Raw genomic sequence first — 14,037 nt, forward strand, 5'->3', positions numbered from 1 at the left:
GTAAAATCACGTAATTCAAACCCTTTTTCAGCGAATATTTTTCAAACATATTGCCCAAAAGTGAAGCAAACATCTTGATGATGTCTTCAGAATATTGGTCAAAACGGATACCACGTCTGTGACAGGATTCGAACCTACAATTTTCTGATTCGAAGTCAGACGTTTTATCCATTAAGCCACACGGACGGTTTTCAAAATACCCCTTTCGTTCTTTAGCGTGACTGACTATTAAAACATAAAATGCGGTCAAAATTCGTTTTGGTGCTCGAAGGATTTCGTTACGAAAGCAGGAGGAAATTTCCAGTCCACGGCAGGATTCGAACCTGCAATCTTCTGATTCGAAGTCAGACGCCTTATCCGTTAGGCCACGTGGACGTTAAATCACGTAATTCAAACACTTTTTCAGCGAATATTTTTCAAACATATTGCCCAAAAGTGAAGCAGACATCTTGATGATGTCTTCAGAATATTGGTCAAAACGGATACCACGTCTGTGACAGGATTCGAACCTACAATTTTCTGATTCGAAGTCAGACGTTTTATCCATGAAGCCACACGGACGGTTTTCAAAATACCCCTTTCGTTCTTTAGCGTGACTGACTATTAAAACATAAAATGCGGTCAAAATTCGTTTTGGTGCTCGAAGGATTTCGTTACGAAAGCAGGAGGAAATTTCCAGTCCACGGCAGGATTCGAACCTGCAATCTTCTGATTCGAAGTCAGACGCCTTATCCGTTAGGCCACGTGGGCGTTAAATCACGTAATTCAAACCCTTTTTCAGCGAATATTTTTCAATCATATTGCCCAAAAGTGAAGCAAACATCTTGATGATATCTTCAGAATATTGGTCAAAACGGATACCACGTCTGTGACAGGATTCGAACCTACAATTTTCTGACTCGAAGTCAGACGTTTTATCCATTAAGCCACACGGACGGTTTTCAAAATACCCCTTTCGTTCTTTAGCGTGGCTGACTATTAAAACATAAAATGCGATCAAAATTCGTTTTGGTGCTCGAAGGATTTCGTTAAGAAAGCAGGAGGAAATTTCCAGTCCACGGCAGGATTCGAACCTGCAATCTTCTGATTCGAAGTCAGACGCCTTATCCGTTAGGCCACGTGGACGTTAAATCCCGTAATTCAAACCCTTTTTCAGTGAATATTTTTCAAACATATTGCCCAAAAGTGAAGCAAACATCTTGATGATATCTTCAGAATATTGGTCAAAACGGATACCACGTCTGTGGCAGGATTCGAACCTACAATTTTCTGATTCGAAGTCAGACGTTTTATCCATTAAGCCACACGGACGGTTTTCAAAATACCCCTTTCGTTCTTTAGCGTGACTGACTATTAAAACATAAAATGCGGTCAAAATTCGTTTTGGTGCTCGAAGGATTTCGTTACGAAAGCAGGAGGAAATTTCTAGTCCACGGCAGGATTCGAACCTGCAATCTTCTGATTCGAAGTCAGACGCCTTATCCGTTAGGCCACGTGGACGTAAAATCACGTAATTCAAACCCTTTTTCAGCGAATATTTTTCAAACATATTGCCCAAAAGTGAAGCAAACATCTTGATGATGTCTTCAGAATATTGGTCAAAACGGATACCACGTCTGTGACAGGATTCGAACCTACAATTTTCTGATTCGAAGTCAGACGTTTTATCCATTAAGCCACACGGACGGTTTTCAAAATACCCCTTTCGTTCTTTAGCGTGACTGACTATTAAAACATAAAATGCGGTCAAAATTCGTTTTGGTGCTCGAAGGATTTCGTTACGAAAGCAGGAGGAAATTTCCAGTCCACGGCAGGATTCGAACCTGCAATCTTCTGATTCGAAGTCAGACGCCTTATCCGTTAGGCCACGTGGACGTTAAATCCCGTAATTCAAACCCTTTTTCAGTGAATATTTTTCAAACATATTGCCCAAAAGTGAAGCAAACATCTTGATGATATCTTCAGAATATTGGTCAAAACGGATACCACGTCTGTGACAGGATTCGAACCTACAATTTTCTGATTCGAAGTCAGACGTTATATCCATTAAGCCACAAGGACGGTTTTCAAAATACCCCTTTCGTTCTTTAGCGTGACTGACTATTAAAACATAAAATGCGGTCAAAATTCGTTTTGGTGCTCGAATGATTTCGTTACGAAAGCAGGAGGAAATTTCCAGTCCACGGCAGGAGTCGAACCTGCAATCTTCTTATTCGAAGTAAGACGCCTTATCCGTTAGGCCACGTGGACGTTAAATCACGTAATTCAAACCCTTTTTCAGCGAATATTTTTCAAACATATTGCCCAAAAGTGAAGCAAACATCTTGATGATGTCTTCAGAATATTGGTCAAAACGGATACCACGTCTGTGACAGGATTCGAACCTACAATTTTCTGATTCGAAGTCAGACGTTTTATCCATTAAGCCACACGGACGGTTTTCAAAACATCCCTTTCGTTCTTTAGCGTGACTGACTATTAAAACATAAAAAGCGGTAAAAAATTCGTTTTGGTGCTCGAAGGATTTCGTTACGAAAGCAGGAGGAAATTTCCAGTCCATGGCAGGATTCGAACCTGCAATCTTCTGATTCGAAGTCAGACGCCTTATCCGTTAGGCCACGTGGACGTTAAATCACGTAATTCAAACCCTTTTTCAGCGAATATTTTTCAAACATATTGCCCAAAAGTGAAGCAAACATCTTGATGATGTCTTCAGAATATTGGTCAAAACGGATACCACGTCTGTGACAGGATTCGAATCTAAAATTTTCTGATTCGAAGTCAGACGTTTTATCCATTAACCCACACGGATGGTTTTCAAAATACCCCTTTCGTTCTTTAGCGTGACTGACTATTAAAACATAAAATGCGGTCAAAATTCGTTATGGTGCTCGAAGGATTTCGTTACGAAAGCAGGAGGAAATTTCCAGGCCACGGCAGGATTCGAACCTGCAATCTTCTGATTCGAAGTCAGACGCCTTATCCGTTAGGCCACGTGGACGTTAAATCACGTAATTCAAACCCTTTTTCAGCGAATATTTTTCAAACATATTGCCCAAAAGTGAAGCAAACCTCTTGATGATGTCTTCAGAATATTGGTCAAAACGGATACCACGTCTGTGACAGGATTCGAACCTACAATTTTCTGTTTCGAAGACAGACGTTTTATCCATTAAGCCACACGGACGGTTTTTAAAATACCCCTTTCGTTCTTTAGCGTGACTGACTATTAAAACATAAAACGAGGTCAAAATTCGTTATGGTTTTCGAATGATTTCGTTACGAAAGCATAAGGAAATTTCCAGTCCACGGCAGGAGTCGAACCTGCAATCTTCTGATTCGAAGTCAGACGCCTTATCCGTTAGGCCACGTGGACGTTAAATCACGTAATTCAAACCCTTTTTCAGCGAATATTTTTCAAACATATTGCCCAAAAGTGAAGCAAACATCTTGATGATGTCTTCAGAATATTGGTCAAAACGGATACCACGTCTGTGACAGGATTCGAACCTACAATTTTCTGATTCGAAGTCCGACGTTTTATCCATTAAGCCACACGGACGGTTTTCAAAATACCCCTTTCGTTCTTTAGCGTGACTGACTATTAAAACATAAAATGCGGTCAAAATTCGTTTTGGTGCTCGAATGATTTCGTTACGAGAGCAGGAGGAAATTTCCAGTCCACGGCAGGAATCGAACCTGCAATCTTTTGATTCGAAGTCAGACGCCTTATCCGTTAGGCCACGTGGACGTTTAATCACGTAATTCAAACCCTTTTTCAGCGAATATTTTTCAAACATATTGCCCAAAAGTGAAGCAAACATCTTGATGATGTCTTCAGAATATTGGTCAAAACGGATACCACGTCTGTGACAGGATTCGAACCTACAATTTTCTGATTCCAAGTCGGACGTTTTATCCATTAAGCCACACGCACGGTTTTCAAAATACCCCTTTAGTTCTTTAGCGTGACTGACTATTAAAACATAAAATGTGATCAAAATTCGTTTTGGTGCTCGAAGGATTTCGTTAAGAAAGCAGGAGGAAATTTCCAGTCCACGGCAGGATTCGAACCTGCAATCTTCTGATTCGAAGTCAGACGCCTTATCCGTTAGGCCACGTGGACGTTAAATCACGTAATTCAAACCCTTTTTCAGCGAATATTTTTCAAACATATTGCCCAAAAGTGAAGCAAACATCTTGATGATATCTTCAGAATATTGGTCAAAACGGATACCACGTCTGTGACAGGATTCGAACCTACAATTTTCTGATTCGAAGTGAGACGTTATATCCATTAAGCCACACGGACGGTTTTCAAAATACCCCTTTCGTTCTTTAGCGTGACTGACTATTAAAACATAAAATGCGGTCAAAATTCGTTTTGGTGCTCGAAGGATTTCGTTACGAAAGCAGGAGGAAATTTCCAGTCCACGGCAGGATTCGAACCTGCAATCTTCTGATTCGAAGTCAGACGCCTTATCCGTTAGGCCACGTGGACGTTAAATCACGTAATTCAAACCCTTTTTCAGCGAATATTTTTCAAACATATTGCCCAAAAGTGAAGCAAACATCTTGATGATGTCTTCAGAATATTGGTCAAAACGGATACCACGTCTGTGACAGGATTCGAACCTAAAATTTTCTGATTCGAAGTCAGACGTTTTATCCATTAACCCACACGGATGGTTTTCAAAATACCCCTTTCGTTCTTTAGCGTGACTGACTATTAAAACATAAAATGCGGTCAAAATTCGTTATGGTGCTCGAAGGATTTCGTTACGAAAGCAGGAGGAAATTTCCAGGCCACGGCAGGATTCGAACCTGCAATCTTCTGATTCGAAGTCAGACAACTTATCCGTTAGGCCACGTGGACGTTAAATCACGTAATTCAAACCCTTTTTCAGCGAATATTTTTCAAACATATTGCCCAAAAGTGAAGCAAACCTCTTGATGATGTCTTCAGAATATTGGTCAAAACGGATACCACGTCTGTGACAGGATTCGAACCTACAATTTTCTGTTTCGAAGACAGACGTTTTATCCATTAAGCCACACGGACGGTTTTTAAAATACCCCTTTCGTTCTTTAGCGTGACTGACTATTAAAACATAAAACGAGGTCAAAATTCGTTATGGTGCTCGAATGATTTCGTTACGAAAGCAGGAGGAAATTTCCAGTCCACGGCAGGAGTCGAACCTGCAATCTTCTGATTCGAAGTCAGACGCCTTATCCGTTAGGCCACGTGGACGTTAAATCACGTAATTCAAACCCTTTTTCAGCGAATATTTTTCAAACATATTGCCCAAAATTGAAGCAAACATCTTGATGATGTCTTCAGAATATTGGTCAAAACGGATACCACGTCTGTGACAGGATTCGAACCTACAATTTTCTGATTCGAAGTGAGACGTTATATCCATTAAGCCACACGGACGGTTTTCAAAATACCCCTTTCGTTCTTTAGCGTGACTGACTATTAAAACATAAAATGCGGTCAAAATTCGTTTTGGTGCTCGAAGGATTTCGTTACGAAAGCAGGAGGAAATTTCCAGTCCACGGCAGGATTCGAACCTGCAATCTTCTGATTCGAAGTCAGACGCCTTATCCGTTAGGCCACGTGGACGTTAAATCACCTAATTCAAACCCTTTTTCAGCGAATATTTTTCAAACATATTGCCCAAAAGTGAAGCAAACATCTTGATGATGTCTTCAGAATATTGGTCAAAACGGATACCACGTCTGTGACAGGATTCGAACCTACAATTTTCTGATTCGAAGTCAGACGTTTTATCCATTAAGCCACACGGACGGTTTTCAAAATACCCCTTTCGTTCTTAAGCGTGACTGACTATTAAAACATAAAATGCTGTCAAAATTCGTTTTGGTGCTCGAAGGATTTCGTTACGAAAGCAGGAGGAAATTTCCAGTCCACGGCAGGATTCGAACCTGCAATCTTCTGATTCGAAGTCAGACGCCTTATCCGTTAGGCCACGTGGACGTTAAATCACGTAATTCAAACACTTTTTCAGCGAATATTTTTCAAACATATTGCCCAAAAGTGAAGCAGACATCTTGATGATGTCTTCTGAATATTGGTCAAAACGGATACCACGTCTGTGACAGGATTCGAACCTACAATTTTCTGATTCGAAGTCAGACGTTTTATCCATTAAGCCACACGGACGGTTTTCAAAATACCCCTTTCGTTCTTTAGCGTGACTGACTATTAAAACATAAAAAGCGGTAAAAAATTCGTTTTGGTGCTCGAAGGATTTCGTTACGAAAGCAGGAGGAAATTTCCAGTCCACGGCAGGATTCGAACCTGCAATCTTCTGATTCGAAGTCAGACGCCTTATCCGTTAGGCCACGTGGACGTTAAATCACGTAATTCAAACCCTTTTTCAGCGAATATTTTTCAATCATATTGCCCAAAAGTGAAGCAAACATCTTGATGATATCTTCAGAATATTGGTCAAAACGGATACCACGTCTGTGACAGGATTCGAACCTACAATTTTCTGACTCGAAGTCAGACGTTTTATCCATTAAGCCACACGGACGGTTTTCAAAATACCCCTTTCGTTCTTTAGCGTGGCTGACTATTAAAATATAAAAAGCGGTAAAAAATTCGTTATGGTGCTCGAAGGATTTCGTTACGAAAGCAGGAGGAAATTTCCAGTCCACGGCAGGATTCGAACCTGCAATCTTCTGATTCGAAGTCAGACGCCTTATCCGTTAGGCCACGTGGACGTTAAATCACCTAATTCAAACCCTTTTTCAGCGAATATTTTTCAAACATATTGCCCAAAAGTGAAGCAAACATCTTGATGATGTCTTCAGAATATTGGTCAAAACGGAAAGCACGTCTGTGACAGGATTCGAACCTACAATTTTCTGATTCGAAGTCAGACGTTTTATCCATTAAGCCACACGGACGGTTTTCTAAATACCCCTTTCGTTCTTTAGCGTGACTGACTATTAAAACATAAAATGCGGTCAAATTTCGTTTTGGTGCTCGAAGGATTTCGTTACGAAAGCAGGAGGAAATTTCCAGTCCACGGCAGGATTCGAACCTGCAATCTTCTGATTCGAAGTCAGACGCCTTATCCGTTAGGCCACGTGGACGTTAAATCACCTAATTCAAACCCTTTTTCAGCGAATATTTTTCAAACATATTGCCCAAAAGTGAAGCAAACATCTTGATGATGTCTTCAGAATATTGGTCAAAACGGATACCACGTCTGTGACAGGATTCGAACCTACAATTTTCTGATTCGAAGTGAGACGTTATATCCATTAAGCCACACGGACGGTTTTCAAAATACCCCTTTCGTTCTTTAGCGTGACTGACTATTAAAACATAAAATGCGGTCAAAATTCGTTTTGGTGCTCGAAGGATTTCGTTACGAAAGCAGGAGGAAATTTCCAGTCCACGGCAGGATTCGAACCTGCAATCTTCTGATTCGAAGTCAGACGCCTTATCCGTTAGGCCACGTGGACGTTAAATCACCTAATTCAAACCCTTTTTCAGCGAATATTTTTCAAACATATTGCCCAAAAGTGAAGCAAACATCTTGATGATGTCTTCAGAATATTGGTCAAAACGGATACCACGTCTGTGACAGGATTCGAACCTACAATTTTCTGATTCGAAGTCAGACGTTATATCCATTAAGCCACACGGACGGTTTTCAAAATACCCCTTTCGTTCTTTAGCGTGACTGACTATTAAAACATAAAATGCGGTCAAAATTCGTTTTGGTGCTCGAAGGATTTCGTTACGAAAGCAGGAGGAAATTTCCAGTCCACGGCAGGATTCGAACCTGCAATCTTCTGATTCGAAGTCAGACGCCTTATCCGTTAGGCCACGTGGACGTTAAATCACCTAATTCAAACCCTTTTTCAGCGAATATTTTTCAAACATATTGCCCAAAAGTGAAGCAAACATCTTGATGATGTCTTCAGAATATTGGTCAAAACGGATACCACGTCTGTGACAGGATTCGAACCTACAATTTTCTGATTCGAAGTCAGACGTTTTATCCATTAAGCCACACGGACGGTTTTCAAAATACCCCTTTCGTTCTTAAGCGTGACTGACTATTAAAACATAAAATGCTGTCAAAATTCGTTTTGGTGCTCGAAGGATTTCGTTACGAAAGCAGGAGGAAATTTCCAGTCCACGGCAGGATTCGAACCTGCAATCTTCTGATTCGAAGTCAGACGCCTTATCCGTTAGGCCACGTGGACGTTAAATCACGTAATTCAAACACTTTTTCAGCGAATATTTTTCAAACATATTGCCCAAAAGTGAAGCAGACATCTTGATGATGTCTTCTGAATATTGGTCAAAACGGATACCACGTCTGTGACAGGATTCGAACCTACAATTTTCTGATTCGAAGTCAGACGTTTTATCCATTAAGCCACACGGACGGTTTTCAAAATACCCCTTTCGTTCTTTAGCGTGACTGACTATTAAAACATAAAAAGCGGTAAAAAATTCGTTTTGGTGCTCGAAGGATTTCGTTACGAAAGCAGGAGGAAATTTCCAGTCCACGGCAGGATTCGAACCTGCAATCTTCTGATTCGAAGTCAGACGCCTTATCCGTTAGGCCACGTGGACGTTAAATCACGTAATTCAAACCCTTTTTCAGCGAATATTTTTCAATCATATTGCCCAAAAGTGAAGCAAACATCTTGATGATATCTTCAGAATATTGGTCAAAACGGATACCACGTCTGTGACAGGATTCGAACCTACAATTTTCTGACTCGAAGTCAGACGTTTTATCCATTAAGCCACACGGACGGTTTTCAAAATACCCCTTTCGTTCTTTAGCGTGGCTGACTATTAAAATATAAAAAGCGGTAAAAAATTCGTTATGGTGCTCGAAGGATTTCGTTACGAAAGCAGGAGGAAATTTCCAGTCCACGGCAGGATTCGAACCTGCAATCTTCTGATTCGAAGTCAGACGCCTTATCCGTTAGGCCACGTGGACGTTAAATCACCTAATTCAAACCCTTTTTCAGCGAATATTTTTCAAACATATTGCCCAAAAGTGAAGCAAACATCTTGATGATGTCTTCAGAATATTGGTCAAAACGGAAAGCACGTCTGTGACAGGATTCGAACCTACAATTTTCTGATTCGAAGTCAGACGTTTTATCCATTAAGCCACACGGACGGTTTTCAAAATACCCCTTTCGTTCTTTAGCGTGACTGACTATTAAAACATAAAATGCGGTCAAAATTCGTTTTGGTGCTCGAAGGATTTCGTTACGAAAGCAGGAGGAAATTTCCAGTCCACGGCAGGATTCGAACCTGCAATCTTCTGATTCGAAGTCAGACGCCTTATCCGTTAGGCCACGTGGACGTTAAATCACCTAATTCAAACCCTTTTTCAGCGAATATTTTTCAAACATATTGCCCAAAAGTGAAGCAAACATCTTGATGATGTCTTCAGAATATTGGTCAAAACGGATACCACGTCTGTGACAGGATTCGAACCTACAATTTTCCGATTCGAAGTCAGACGTTTTATCCAATAAGCCACACGGACGGTTTTCAAAATACCCCTTTCGTTCTTTAGCGTGACTGACTATTAAAACATAAAAAGCGGTCAAAATTCGTTTTGGTGCTCGAAGGATTTCGTTACGAAAGCAGGAGGAAATTTCCAGTCCACGGCAGGATTCGAACCTGCAATCTTCTGATTCGAAGTCAGACGCCTTATCCGTTAGGCCACGTTGACGTTAAATCACGTAATTCAAACCCTTTTTCAGCGAATATTTTTCAAACATATTGCCCAAAAGTGAAGCAAACCTCTTGATGATGTCTTCAGAATATTGGTCAAAACGGATACCACGTCTGTGACAGGATTCGAACCAACAAATTTCTGATTCGAAGTCAGACGTTTTATCCAATAAGCCACCCGGACGGTTTTCAAAATACCCCTTTCGTTCTTTAGCGTGTCTGACTATTAAAACATAAAATGCGTTCAAAATTTGTTTTGGTGCTCGAAGGATTTCGTTACGAAAGCAGGAGGAAATTTCCAGTCCACGGCAGGATTCGAACCTGCAATCTTCTGATTCGAAGTCAGACGCCTTATCCGTTAGGCCACGTGGACGTTAAATCACGTAATTCAAACCCTTTTTCAGCGAATATTTTTCAAACATATTGCCCAAAAGTGAAGCAAACATCTTGATGATGTCTTCAGAATATTGGTCAAAACGGATACCACGTCTGTGACAGGATTCGAACCTACAATTTTCTGATTCGAAGTCAGACGTTTTATCCATTAAGCCACACGGACGGTTTTCAAAATACCCCTTTCGTTCTTTAACGTGACTGACTATTAAAACATAAAATGCGGTCAAAATTCGTTTTGGTGCTCGAATGATTTCGTTACGAGAGCAGGAGGAAATTTCCAGTCCACGGCAGGATTCGAACATGCAATCTTTTGATTCGAAGTCAGACGCCTTATCCGTTAGGCCACGTGGACGTTTAATCACGTAATTCAAACCCTTTTTCAGCGAATATTTTTCAAACATATTGCCCAAAAGTGAAGCAAACATCTTGATGATGTCTTCAGAATATTGGTCAAAACGGATACCACGTCTGTGACAGGATTCGAACCTACAATTTTCTGATTCCAAGTCGGACGTTTTATCCATTAAGCCACACGGACGGTTTTCAAAATACCCCTTTAGTTCTTTAGCGTGACTGACTATTAAAACATAAAATGCGGTCAAAATTCGTTTTGGTGCTCGAATGATTTCGTTACGAGAGCAGGAGGAAATTTCCAGTCCACGGCAGGATTCGAACCTGCAATCTTTTGATTCGAAGTCAGACGCCTTATCCGTTAGGCCACGTGGACGTTAAATCACGTAATTCAAACCCTTTTTCAGCGAATATTTTTCAAACATATTGCCCAAAAGTGAAGCAAACATCTTGATGATATCTTCAGAATATTGGTCAAAACGGATACCACGTCTGTGACAGGATTCGAACCTACAATTTTCTGATTCGAAGTCAGACATTTTATCCATTAAGCCACACGGACGGTTTTCAAAATATTCCTTTCGTTCTTTAGCGTGACTGACTATTAAAACATAAAATGCGGTCAAAATTCGTTTTGGTGCTCGAATGATTTCGTTACGAGAGCAGGAGGAAATTTCCAGTCCACGGCAGGATTCGAACATGCAATCTTTTGATTCGAAGTCAGACGCCTTATCCGTTAGGCCACGTGGACGTTTAATCACGTAATTCAAACCCTTTTTCAGCGAATATTTTTCAAACATATTGCCCAAAAGTGAAGCAAACATCTTGATGATGTCTTCAGAATATTGGTCAAACCGGATACCACGTCTGTGACAGGATTCGAACCTACAATTTTCTGATTCGAAGTCAGACGTTTTATCCATTAAGCCACACGGACGGTTTTCAAAATACCCCTTTCGTTCTTTAGCGTGACTGACTATTAAAACATAAAATGCGGTCAAAATTCGTTTTGGTGCTCGAATGATTTCGTTACGAGAGCAGGAGGAAATTTCCAGTCCGCGGCAGGATTCGAACATGCAATCTTTTGATTCGAAGTCAGACGCCTTATCCGTTAGGCCACGTGGACGTTTAATCACGTAATTCAAACCCTTTTTCAGCGAATATTTTTCAAACATATTGCCCAAAAGTGAAGCAAACATCTTGATGATGTCTTCAGAATATTGGTCAAAACGGATACCACGTCTGTGACAGGATTCGAACCTACAATTTTCTGATTCCAAGTCGGACGTTTTATCCATTAAGCCACACGGACGGTTTTCAAAATACCCCTTTAGTTCTTTAGCGTGACTGACTATTAAAACATAAAATGCGGTCAAAATTCGTTTTTGTGCTCGAAGGATTTCGTTACGAAAGCAGGAGGAAATTTCCAGTCCACGGCAGGATTCGAACCTGCAATCTTCTGATTCGAAGCAGGACGCCTTATCCGTTAGGCCACGTGGACGTTAAATCACGTAATTCAAACCCTTTTTCCGCGAATATTTTTCAAACATATTGCCCAAAAGTGAAGCAAACATCTTGATAAGGTCTTCAGAATATTGGTCAAAACGGATACCACGTCTGTGACAGGATTCGAACCTACAATTTTCTTATTCGAAGTCAGACGTTTTATCCATTAAGCCACACGGACGGTTTTCAAAATACCCCTTTCGTTCTTTAGCGTGACTGACTATTAAAACATAAAATGCGGTCAAAATTCGTTTTGGTGCTCGAAGGATTTCGTTACGAAAGCAGGAGGAAATTTCCAGTCCACGGCAGGATTCGAACCTGCAATCTTCTGATTCGAAGTCAGACGCCTTATCCGTTAGGCCACGTGGACGTTAAATCACGTAATTCAAACCCTTTTTCAGCGAATATTTTTCAAACATATTGCCCAAAAGTGAAGCAAACATCTTGATGAGGTCTTCAGAATATTGGTCAAAACGGATACCACGTCTGTGACAGGATTCGAACCTACAATTTTCTGATTCCAAGTCGGACGTTTTATCCATTAAGCCACACGGACGGTTTTCAAAATACCCCTTTAGTTCTTTAGCGTGACTGACTATTAAAACATAAAATGCGATCAAAATTCGTTTTGGTGCTCGAAGGATTTCGTTAAGAAAGCAGGAGGATATTTCCAGTCCACGGCAGGATTCGAACCTGCAATCTTCTGATTCGAAGTCAGACGCCTTATCCGTTAGGCCACGTGGACGTTAAATCATATAATTCAAACCCTTTTTCAGCGAATATGTTTCAAACATATTGCCCAAAAGTGAAGCAAACATCTTGATGATATCTTCAGAATATTGGTCAAAACGGATACCACGTCTGTGACAGGATTCGAACCTACAATTTTCTGATTCGAAGTGAGACGTTATATCCATTAAGCCACACGGACGGTTTTCAAAATACCCCTTTCGTTCTTTAGCGTGACTGACTATTAAAACATAAAATGCGGTCAAAATTCGTTTTGGTGCTCGAAGGATTTCGTTACGAAAGCAGGAGGAAATTTCTAGTCCACGGCAGGATTCGAACCTGCAATCTTCTGATTCGAAGTCAGACGCCTTATCCGTTAGGCCACGTGGACGTTAAATCACGTAATTCAAACCCTTTTTCAGCGAATATTTTTTAAACATATTGCCCAAAAGTGAAGCAAACATCTTGATGATATCTTCAGAATATTGGTCAAAACGGATACCACGTCTGTGACAGGATTCGAACCTACAATTTTCTGATTCGAAGTGAGACGTTATATCCATTAAGCCACACGGACGGTTTTCAAAATACCCCTTTCGTTCTTTAGCGTGACTGACTATTAAAACATAAAATGCGATCAAAATTCGTTTTGGTGCTCGAAGGATTTCGTTAAGAAAGCAGGAGGAAATTTCCAGTCCACGGCAGGATTCGAACCTGCAATCTTCTGATTCGAAGTCAGACGTCTTATCCGTTAGGCCACGTGGACGTTAAACCACGTAATTCAAACCCTTTTTCAGCGAATATTTTTCAAACATATTGCCCAAAAGTGAAGCAAACATCTTGATGATGTCTTCAGAATATTGGTCAAAACGGATACCACGTCTGTGACAGGATTCGAACCTACAATATTCTGATTCGAAGTCGGACGTTTTATCCATTAAGCCACACGGTCGGTTTTCAAAATACCCCTTTCGTTCTTTAGCGTGACTGACTATTAAAACATAAAAGGCGGTCAAAATTCGTTTTGGTCCTCGAAGGATTTCGTTACGAATGCAGGAGGAAATTTCCAGTCCACGGCAGGATTCGAACCTGCAATCTTCTGATTCGAAGTCAGACGCCTTATCCGTTAGGCCACGTGGACGTTAAATCACGTAATTCAAACCCTTTTTCAGCGAATATTTTTCAAACATATTGTACAAAAGTGAAGCAAACATCTTGATGATATCTTCAGAATATTGGTCAAAACGGATACCACGTCTGTGACAGGATTCGAACCTACAATTTTCTGATTCGAAGTC

The 14,037-nt window shown here is 40.7% G+C and overlaps 35 non-coding genes across 35 annotated transcripts; all 35 read right to left on the bottom strand.

Moving 5' to 3' along the window:
• Positions 1 to 302: 302 nt before the first annotated feature.
• Trnar-ucg (transfer RNA arginine (anticodon UCG)) lies at positions 303 to 375 on the bottom strand. The gene has a single exon. It is a non-coding gene; the product is annotated as a tRNA-Arg (tRNA).
• A 302-nt stretch (positions 376 to 677) lies between these two features.
• On the bottom strand, positions 678 to 750 carry Trnar-ucg (transfer RNA arginine (anticodon UCG)). The gene has a single exon. It is a non-coding gene; the product is annotated as a tRNA-Arg (tRNA).
• A 302-nt stretch (positions 751 to 1,052) lies between these two features.
• On the bottom strand, positions 1,053 to 1,125 carry Trnar-ucg (transfer RNA arginine (anticodon UCG)). Its single transcript has one exon. It is a non-coding gene; the product is annotated as a tRNA-Arg (tRNA).
• Positions 1,126 to 1,238: 113 nt separating this feature from the next.
• On the bottom strand, positions 1,239 to 1,311 carry Trnar-ucg (transfer RNA arginine (anticodon UCG)). Its single transcript has one exon. It is a non-coding gene; the product is annotated as a tRNA-Arg (tRNA).
• A 116-nt stretch (positions 1,312 to 1,427) lies between these two features.
• Positions 1,428 to 1,500, bottom strand: Trnar-ucg (transfer RNA arginine (anticodon UCG)). The gene has a single exon. It is a non-coding gene; the product is annotated as a tRNA-Arg (tRNA).
• A 302-nt stretch (positions 1,501 to 1,802) lies between these two features.
• Trnar-ucg (transfer RNA arginine (anticodon UCG)) lies at positions 1,803 to 1,875 on the bottom strand. The gene has a single exon. It is a non-coding gene; the product is annotated as a tRNA-Arg (tRNA).
• Positions 1,876 to 2,177: 302 nt separating this feature from the next.
• Trnar-ucg (transfer RNA arginine (anticodon UCG)) lies at positions 2,178 to 2,250 on the bottom strand. Its single transcript has one exon. It is a non-coding gene; the product is annotated as a tRNA-Arg (tRNA).
• A 303-nt stretch (positions 2,251 to 2,553) lies between these two features.
• On the bottom strand, positions 2,554 to 2,626 carry Trnar-ucg (transfer RNA arginine (anticodon UCG)). Its single transcript has one exon. It is a non-coding gene; the product is annotated as a tRNA-Arg (tRNA).
• A 302-nt stretch (positions 2,627 to 2,928) lies between these two features.
• Positions 2,929 to 3,001, bottom strand: Trnar-ucg (transfer RNA arginine (anticodon UCG)). The gene has a single exon. It is a non-coding gene; the product is annotated as a tRNA-Arg (tRNA).
• Positions 3,002 to 3,303: 302 nt separating this feature from the next.
• Trnar-ucg (transfer RNA arginine (anticodon UCG)) lies at positions 3,304 to 3,376 on the bottom strand. Its single transcript has one exon. It is a non-coding gene; the product is annotated as a tRNA-Arg (tRNA).
• Positions 3,377 to 3,678: 302 nt separating this feature from the next.
• Trnar-ucg (transfer RNA arginine (anticodon UCG)) lies at positions 3,679 to 3,751 on the bottom strand. The gene has a single exon. It is a non-coding gene; the product is annotated as a tRNA-Arg (tRNA).
• Positions 3,752 to 4,053: 302 nt separating this feature from the next.
• Positions 4,054 to 4,126, bottom strand: Trnar-ucg (transfer RNA arginine (anticodon UCG)). Its single transcript has one exon. It is a non-coding gene; the product is annotated as a tRNA-Arg (tRNA).
• Positions 4,127 to 4,428: 302 nt separating this feature from the next.
• Positions 4,429 to 4,501, bottom strand: Trnar-ucg (transfer RNA arginine (anticodon UCG)). The gene has a single exon. It is a non-coding gene; the product is annotated as a tRNA-Arg (tRNA).
• Positions 4,502 to 5,178: 677 nt separating this feature from the next.
• Positions 5,179 to 5,251, bottom strand: Trnar-ucg (transfer RNA arginine (anticodon UCG)). The gene has a single exon. It is a non-coding gene; the product is annotated as a tRNA-Arg (tRNA).
• A 302-nt stretch (positions 5,252 to 5,553) lies between these two features.
• Trnar-ucg (transfer RNA arginine (anticodon UCG)) lies at positions 5,554 to 5,626 on the bottom strand. Its single transcript has one exon. It is a non-coding gene; the product is annotated as a tRNA-Arg (tRNA).
• Positions 5,627 to 5,928: 302 nt separating this feature from the next.
• Positions 5,929 to 6,001, bottom strand: Trnar-ucg (transfer RNA arginine (anticodon UCG)). The gene has a single exon. It is a non-coding gene; the product is annotated as a tRNA-Arg (tRNA).
• A 303-nt stretch (positions 6,002 to 6,304) lies between these two features.
• On the bottom strand, positions 6,305 to 6,377 carry Trnar-ucg (transfer RNA arginine (anticodon UCG)). The gene has a single exon. It is a non-coding gene; the product is annotated as a tRNA-Arg (tRNA).
• A 303-nt stretch (positions 6,378 to 6,680) lies between these two features.
• Positions 6,681 to 6,753, bottom strand: Trnar-ucg (transfer RNA arginine (anticodon UCG)). Its single transcript has one exon. It is a non-coding gene; the product is annotated as a tRNA-Arg (tRNA).
• A 302-nt stretch (positions 6,754 to 7,055) lies between these two features.
• Positions 7,056 to 7,128, bottom strand: Trnar-ucg (transfer RNA arginine (anticodon UCG)). Its single transcript has one exon. It is a non-coding gene; the product is annotated as a tRNA-Arg (tRNA).
• A 302-nt stretch (positions 7,129 to 7,430) lies between these two features.
• Trnar-ucg (transfer RNA arginine (anticodon UCG)) lies at positions 7,431 to 7,503 on the bottom strand. Its single transcript has one exon. It is a non-coding gene; the product is annotated as a tRNA-Arg (tRNA).
• A 302-nt stretch (positions 7,504 to 7,805) lies between these two features.
• Positions 7,806 to 7,878, bottom strand: Trnar-ucg (transfer RNA arginine (anticodon UCG)). The gene has a single exon. It is a non-coding gene; the product is annotated as a tRNA-Arg (tRNA).
• A 302-nt stretch (positions 7,879 to 8,180) lies between these two features.
• Positions 8,181 to 8,253, bottom strand: Trnar-ucg (transfer RNA arginine (anticodon UCG)). Its single transcript has one exon. It is a non-coding gene; the product is annotated as a tRNA-Arg (tRNA).
• Positions 8,254 to 8,556: 303 nt separating this feature from the next.
• On the bottom strand, positions 8,557 to 8,629 carry Trnar-ucg (transfer RNA arginine (anticodon UCG)). Its single transcript has one exon. It is a non-coding gene; the product is annotated as a tRNA-Arg (tRNA).
• Positions 8,630 to 8,932: 303 nt separating this feature from the next.
• On the bottom strand, positions 8,933 to 9,005 carry Trnar-ucg (transfer RNA arginine (anticodon UCG)). The gene has a single exon. It is a non-coding gene; the product is annotated as a tRNA-Arg (tRNA).
• Positions 9,006 to 9,307: 302 nt separating this feature from the next.
• Trnar-ucg (transfer RNA arginine (anticodon UCG)) lies at positions 9,308 to 9,380 on the bottom strand. The gene has a single exon. It is a non-coding gene; the product is annotated as a tRNA-Arg (tRNA).
• A 302-nt stretch (positions 9,381 to 9,682) lies between these two features.
• On the bottom strand, positions 9,683 to 9,755 carry Trnar-ucg (transfer RNA arginine (anticodon UCG)). Its single transcript has one exon. It is a non-coding gene; the product is annotated as a tRNA-Arg (tRNA).
• Positions 9,756 to 10,057: 302 nt separating this feature from the next.
• Positions 10,058 to 10,130, bottom strand: Trnar-ucg (transfer RNA arginine (anticodon UCG)). The gene has a single exon. It is a non-coding gene; the product is annotated as a tRNA-Arg (tRNA).
• A 302-nt stretch (positions 10,131 to 10,432) lies between these two features.
• On the bottom strand, positions 10,433 to 10,505 carry Trnar-ucg (transfer RNA arginine (anticodon UCG)). The gene has a single exon. It is a non-coding gene; the product is annotated as a tRNA-Arg (tRNA).
• A 302-nt stretch (positions 10,506 to 10,807) lies between these two features.
• Trnar-ucg (transfer RNA arginine (anticodon UCG)) lies at positions 10,808 to 10,880 on the bottom strand. Its single transcript has one exon. It is a non-coding gene; the product is annotated as a tRNA-Arg (tRNA).
• Positions 10,881 to 11,182: 302 nt separating this feature from the next.
• Positions 11,183 to 11,255, bottom strand: Trnar-ucg (transfer RNA arginine (anticodon UCG)). Its single transcript has one exon. It is a non-coding gene; the product is annotated as a tRNA-Arg (tRNA).
• A 1,052-nt stretch (positions 11,256 to 12,307) lies between these two features.
• Positions 12,308 to 12,380, bottom strand: Trnar-ucg (transfer RNA arginine (anticodon UCG)). The gene has a single exon. It is a non-coding gene; the product is annotated as a tRNA-Arg (tRNA).
• Positions 12,381 to 12,682: 302 nt separating this feature from the next.
• On the bottom strand, positions 12,683 to 12,755 carry Trnar-ucg (transfer RNA arginine (anticodon UCG)). Its single transcript has one exon. It is a non-coding gene; the product is annotated as a tRNA-Arg (tRNA).
• A 302-nt stretch (positions 12,756 to 13,057) lies between these two features.
• Trnar-ucg (transfer RNA arginine (anticodon UCG)) lies at positions 13,058 to 13,130 on the bottom strand. The gene has a single exon. It is a non-coding gene; the product is annotated as a tRNA-Arg (tRNA).
• A 302-nt stretch (positions 13,131 to 13,432) lies between these two features.
• On the bottom strand, positions 13,433 to 13,505 carry Trnar-ucg (transfer RNA arginine (anticodon UCG)). Its single transcript has one exon. It is a non-coding gene; the product is annotated as a tRNA-Arg (tRNA).
• Positions 13,506 to 13,807: 302 nt separating this feature from the next.
• Positions 13,808 to 13,880, bottom strand: Trnar-ucg (transfer RNA arginine (anticodon UCG)). The gene has a single exon. It is a non-coding gene; the product is annotated as a tRNA-Arg (tRNA).
• Positions 13,881 to 14,037: the final 157 nt, after the last annotated feature.

This window comes from Argiope bruennichi, chromosome 10 (assembly GCF_947563725.1).
Source record: "Argiope bruennichi chromosome 10, qqArgBrue1.1, whole genome shotgun sequence".
NCBI lineage: Eukaryota > Metazoa > Arthropoda > Arachnida > Araneae > Araneidae > Argiope > Argiope bruennichi.